The following is a 5,660-nucleotide window of genomic DNA, read 5'->3' as shown; positions in this document are numbered from 1 at the left end:
TTTGCCAAACAGGCCACATACTTCCTCTCTGAGAAACAAGGAAGGCTCAAAGTGTTTGCAACAGATGAGGTTCCTGTTGCAAGTCACTACTCAAGACACTTTTTTATCGATGAGCTGGGGGAACCAGGGAGGCTTTCAACATATTGCATCAGGGCTGGTTTGAAAAGATATTAAAAAAAATGAGAAAAATAACCTTTTTTACATTACTTAACAGAAAGGGTTTCTCTATCTCCTTTTTTTTTTCCTAAATTTATTTATCCAGTGATGTTCAGTCCGCGACTGTTTTGTTTTATATAGTTCTGCTAGTTTTTTTTTCAGACAGACAGGAAGAGGCACAAAACTTTGTTTTCCATTCTTATTGAGCCTGAATGGGAATGCAAGGTTTGCTTTTTTCTTTACTTTGCACCCCAAAACACCTCTGCAAATAATTGAAGCTCAGTTTCAGCAATGAAAGAATGTGGAGTGAAATCCTGTCTGTGAAGCACATTTTCACATCAATTGTACAAAGTGCAGAAGCAAGAGCCACAGGACCTCACTCATCTCAGTGTCTGAGATGTGGAAAACAAGATACCAGCCTGTTAAATAACCTGACTAAAGTCACTCAAGGAATATAGTACTGCAGATATAAATACAGAAGTCAAAGGGATTTATTAAGGTTTGACCTTTGCTTTTATGATCAAATTGTGATCTGAGAAGCTCATATACCTGATTTTGAATAGTAAAATAAATTTAAAAAAACAACAACCAAACAAAAAGCAACAAACAACCCACCAGAAAACCCAAGCAGAGTTTCTACTGCATGCCAGAGCAGTTGTGAGTAGTTGCTCATTGTAATGCCAACATGTTTGATGATGAAAACTAAAAGTTGACAAGTGTGGGAGCTGTTCTGTAAGCATTATTGGAACCAGGAGACAGCGATCAAATTCCTAAAACTCTGCCAAAATTTGGAGCTATAGTACTTTCAGGAGAATATCCTTTCTCTTTGATGGGCTGCACTAGCAGTCCTCACCTTGAAGGGACAGGAAAGCATTAGGGATCTTGGTAAGCAAATCAGTCTACAACACAGAGCCATGCCAGTGTTATAGCCAGTGCTCTGGGGAGCTGGTTTTACTATAATGCACCATGATTATCCCCACTGGTTGTATTTTGATTGTTTAGGACTTTATTGCTTTCTTTGAACCGCAGGGATGTGTTGTGCATGTTTCCTAACGGCACTTACCGAATGGATGTACAATGTTTTTGTAAGCACTAAGACATCACAGGTTGAGGGATGTCTGCACCACCCATGAAAACAGGCAGGGGCAGGGCTCTGGCTTTTCCTGATCCTTCTTACCAATATCTGCCTTGGGCTGGATCTCACTATCTTTGTGCCTTTGCAAGAAGTCAGGTTATGTTCCAAGATGCAGTCACCAATGGGGCAGGTCTCAGGCTGAGCAGAAATGATTTCTCACACTGAAGAGGAGGTTCTATTTTCTTGATAGAACACGCTCCACTGGAAACACAATAAATCTCAGCCATGGTTTCTACCAGGCATGTAGAGGAACTGATGAATTTTCAGTAGAGAGAAGTAAAATCCTCCATTTCTGTGTCATTTCTGCCTGTTTCTGCTGGTTCTTTACCCTTGTGCAATGATGAGACACAGTTTACCTTTTCAGTGCATTCAACTAATAACTTGTTCTAAATGATAACTGATAAAGCAATGTTTACATCTAAATAGAAAGAAGTTTTGATACGAATTGAGTGAGGCTTTATATGTCATTTTAAAAGTATTCATATCCTGTTATTAAAGTCACTAACCTGACACGGGCATCCAGTGAGTCACTGGAGAGAGGAACGTTGCACTTGCAGAACTGCCTCTGATTACAGCAGAGAGGGATTTGCCAAGACTCATATATAAAAAATAAATCCTCCTTCTTCAAAACACTATTTTTGACAAAAGAGAAAGGACCCTCCCCTTTCCCCCATTTTTATCTGCAAATCGCAGTTCTACTAGATGGTTATGGAGGGAAAAATGTATGTATCAGTCTCCCTTTCCATTGCTGGACTGACCTGCCAATTCCCGGTTAGTGTTTTCCATATATCAGCAACACAGCTCCTTAGCTGTGATGATATAGGCTCCATGAGTTGGTTCCAAAGATTTCTAGTCCTCCAGGTTTTCAAAGACGGGTTTTATCTGAATGCCTGGAAAAAATTACATTAACATCTTCACATAAGAGCCTTGCAACCTTGGTGTGTTGTGAGCACTTGCCGCTATGCTGAATTAGATGTCCAAGGAAAAGAAATGCAGGATACTGAAATCCAGCACTGAAAATATTTCAAATCCAGTCTTTTAGAGAACAATCTGTTAAGCTAATTGGAAATAAGAGGTAAGGAGTCAGTTGCAGCTTGCTTATTTTTTCAGGGAGAAAAAACAGGGTATGAACAGTCCCTTTAATCTGGCATTAACTGAAACTGAAGACAACCTCAAACAGAAATAAGGTGCAGTTTTCTGTTAATAGAGTGATTATCTTCAGGCATGAACTGCGAATAAGATTGCAGTATCCACTTCTCACTGTCTGAGCCCAGCTTAAATACCTCATGCAAGATCAGGCTTTAGTCAAACACAAGCTGTGTTTTAAGTGATAGGAAGAACCTGAGCTCAGCAGTCAGGAAATGGAAGAGCCTTGGCTACCTGGAGGTCAAACATGATGGTCTGACAGATATTTCTGGCTGGAAACTGCATGCATCTGAGCCTGGAGAATACCTATCATCTTTAACCAAGAAAATATTGCTGTACTGCTGGCTCTTTTGGGAAAGTAGAATTATCTGGAGATTTAATTGGTTTGACTGTTTTAGTTGGAAATTTTTTGATCTCTCTTTTTGGGTGGTGTTACTGTTGTTGCTGTTTGTATCATCTATAGCAGTTGCCTTCAAAGGGCTGCATGTAATTTTAGGACTGCATAAATGTAGGAGTCCTAAAATTACATTTGACCCTTTGAAGGCAACTGTGAGGCTGATGTGGCCCCCAGTGAAAATGAGTTTGACACTCCTGGTCTACAGCATGCTTCTGGGCAGACAGAAAACCTTCTCCATAAGGAGTCTGCAGCCTTGTAGCCATCAGAGAAACTGCATTAAGGTGAAAGGAGTGCATGTATTAAAGAGACAAATGTGGCTCAAGCCGGGTTTTCAGTTTCAAGTCAGGTTGGAAAAACTAGAGGTCATGATATGAGGAGAGAAAGAATGTTTTGGGTTTACAGAGAGTGATAAAAACTAATTTCAGTGAAGTTTCTAGTCATTAGGTCTGTTGTGAATCGGTTTTGAAAATCTTTGCAGAAGTGAGTTTCCAGAGTAAATGAGGAATGAAAAGACATTCAACATTGCAGTTTCTACAGCAGTGGTCTTTTCCAGGTGTGTTGGGAGGCAGAGGTACAGCTTACCGGTATAGCCCATGTATTCTTTTATGATCTCAGTGGAATAGCAGCAAGAGGTGTTATTTAACTACAAGCTCCTGAACTGTGAGACATCTGAAGCAGAAAGGCTAGACAAGAATAAGTAGATGTGCCCAAGAAGTGTAGGGAGAATTGGGGTGGATAGGGTAGCACTAGTGCAGATTTGTGAACTACGATGTCCCAAGAGAGAAGTTTGCAAGAGGTAGCAGCCTTACCTCAGCCAGTAACAGCCTAACACCAAACAAGAATTCATCTTCATGTAATCCTGATTTACATTCACCAGAATCACTGAATCAGAGAATCATAGAATCAGAGAATCATAGAATCATAGAACAGTTTGGGTTGGAAGGGACCTTCAAAGCTCATCCAGTCCAACCCCCCTGCCATGAGCAGGGACATCTTCACCCAGATCAGGTTGCTCAGAGCCCCATCCAGCCTGGCCTGGGATGTCTCCAGGGATGGGGCATCTACCACCTCCCTGGGCAACCTGGGCCAGTGTTTTACCACGCTCATTGTAAAAAATTTCTTCTTCATGTCTAGCCTGAATTTTCTATCCTTCACTTTAAAACACCTTGTCCTATTGCAAGAGGCCCTGCTAAAAAGTCCTATAGGAAAACTACTCACTATTGTGAGCTGCAACATTTCCTAGTATCTGAGTTTCTACTGTCTAGCTTAACTTCTAATTTTGTGACAGAAATAAATAAATGCTTATGAATCTGCTGGTCCCTGAACTAAATAATACTGAAAGCTTTGCCTTCCATTTTCAATGCCATAACTTGTTACAGTAGGCATTATTGCCCAACCATTGTTCCCACCTTTCCTAAGAGTTTAGGAGGACAGTGTAATTTTACTGTTTTGGATTGTGCAATGCAGCTGCAACTGCTTCTTCTCAGCAGTCCAGTACTGAATGTTTTGACTCGGGTCATTGTCAAAAATGTCATCGGAAATTCCTCTGATGACAACAGGTCAATCTGTAAGGACAGCTGAAACAAGAACTGCATGTGGCTTCAGTTCCCTGTCAAGCGCTTCTAAACAATGCTGAGATAAGAAATACCCTGTGACGACAAGATGACTAATGTTCATCATTTTATTGTATATCTCATATTGATTAGAGGTTTGCTATCAAAAAGCTGCTCCACAGGATAAGTTCTCAGCTGTTAGTTTTAAAAGTGATTTTTTTAGCTCTTGTGTCTATAGGTACAGGAGAATTCCTGGACAATTAAAAACCAGAGGACTAACAAAAAGAACACAGTGTTTGTTATTTTTAAGCTGATCTCATGATTTTTGGTTTCCTGATTCATGATTCTGCCATGTTGATAGTAATATGGGTGTCAAGTAATGGAAATGAACAGTCCCTCTTGTATTTCTTCTTCTTCCTGAATAGTCCTATTTTTTAAAGCACACAACTCCTTCATTACAGGTTTCTGGGGCTAATCACACAAATAAATTATAGTTTTGAAGGGAAAGAGGCCAACAGAAACACTGAATGCAGCTATGTTATCCTCTGTGTCCTGAGCCTGCCTCTAATGTGGCTACAGTGTTTAAGGAAGATTTATTTTTAATGTGAAAACTGCAGGCTCAAAAAGGAAGAAATTTAATTCTGGGCAGTCTCCAGCTTCTGCTCTCACTTATTTGTTCCTGATTTTTTTTTTTTTGGTGAGGATGAGAAAACAATGAGCCTGAATTGTGATGTGAATTTGAAAAACAGAGAACTGGTACAGTTTTGCTTGCCTAACTTCTGTGGTATGAGTGGCCTTGTTTCCAGAGCCTGAAACATATTTCAGATGTACCAGGGGAGGGAACATAACAGTATTGCTTCCAAATACTGCTGGAATGATGTTGTAAGTTCCTCTATCACCCACTTCCAGTCCGAACAAAAATTAAACATGAGTAACAGTAGCGGATACCACATCTCTTTCAAACCCCCAAATGCAAGGCATGCTTCCTGAATGTGGATGTTATAAAAAAAAACAACCAACGAACCAAAAAACAGCAGAAAACAAAACCAATTGAGGAAGTGGGCATTACCATGGAAAACAGAATTAATAAAAACAGAATAAAGAGGAGCATGTAAACCTGTTCTAACCACTCATGCAAAGAAGTGAAAATATCCACAGCTAGGATAAGGCTTCGAGCAAGTTCTATTCCCCTCGAACTCTTCTCATATCACAAACAGTTTTGCAAAAGTTTTGGGTTTTTCTTTTACTTCTTGAGCTTGGATCATATCTAATG

The 5,660-nt window shown here is 40.0% G+C and overlaps 1 protein-coding gene across 1 annotated transcript in view; it reads left to right on the top strand.

Annotated features, from left to right (window-relative positions):
* Positions 1–5,660, top strand: part of TG (thyroglobulin) — a gene marked incomplete at its 5' end in the record, with an annotated part of 163,359 nt that overhangs the window by 122,385 nt on the left and 35,314 nt on the right. The gene's annotated exons all lie outside the window — the stretch shown is intronic.

The sequence above is a fragment of the Streptopelia decaocto genome (genome assembly GCF_964273445.1).
Source record: "Streptopelia decaocto genome assembly, chromosome: 2".
Classification (NCBI taxonomy): domain Eukaryota; kingdom Metazoa; phylum Chordata; class Aves; order Columbiformes; family Columbidae; genus Streptopelia; species Streptopelia decaocto.
Note: the sequence above shows the minus strand (reverse complement) of the source record. Positions and strands in the feature narration are given on the sequence as shown.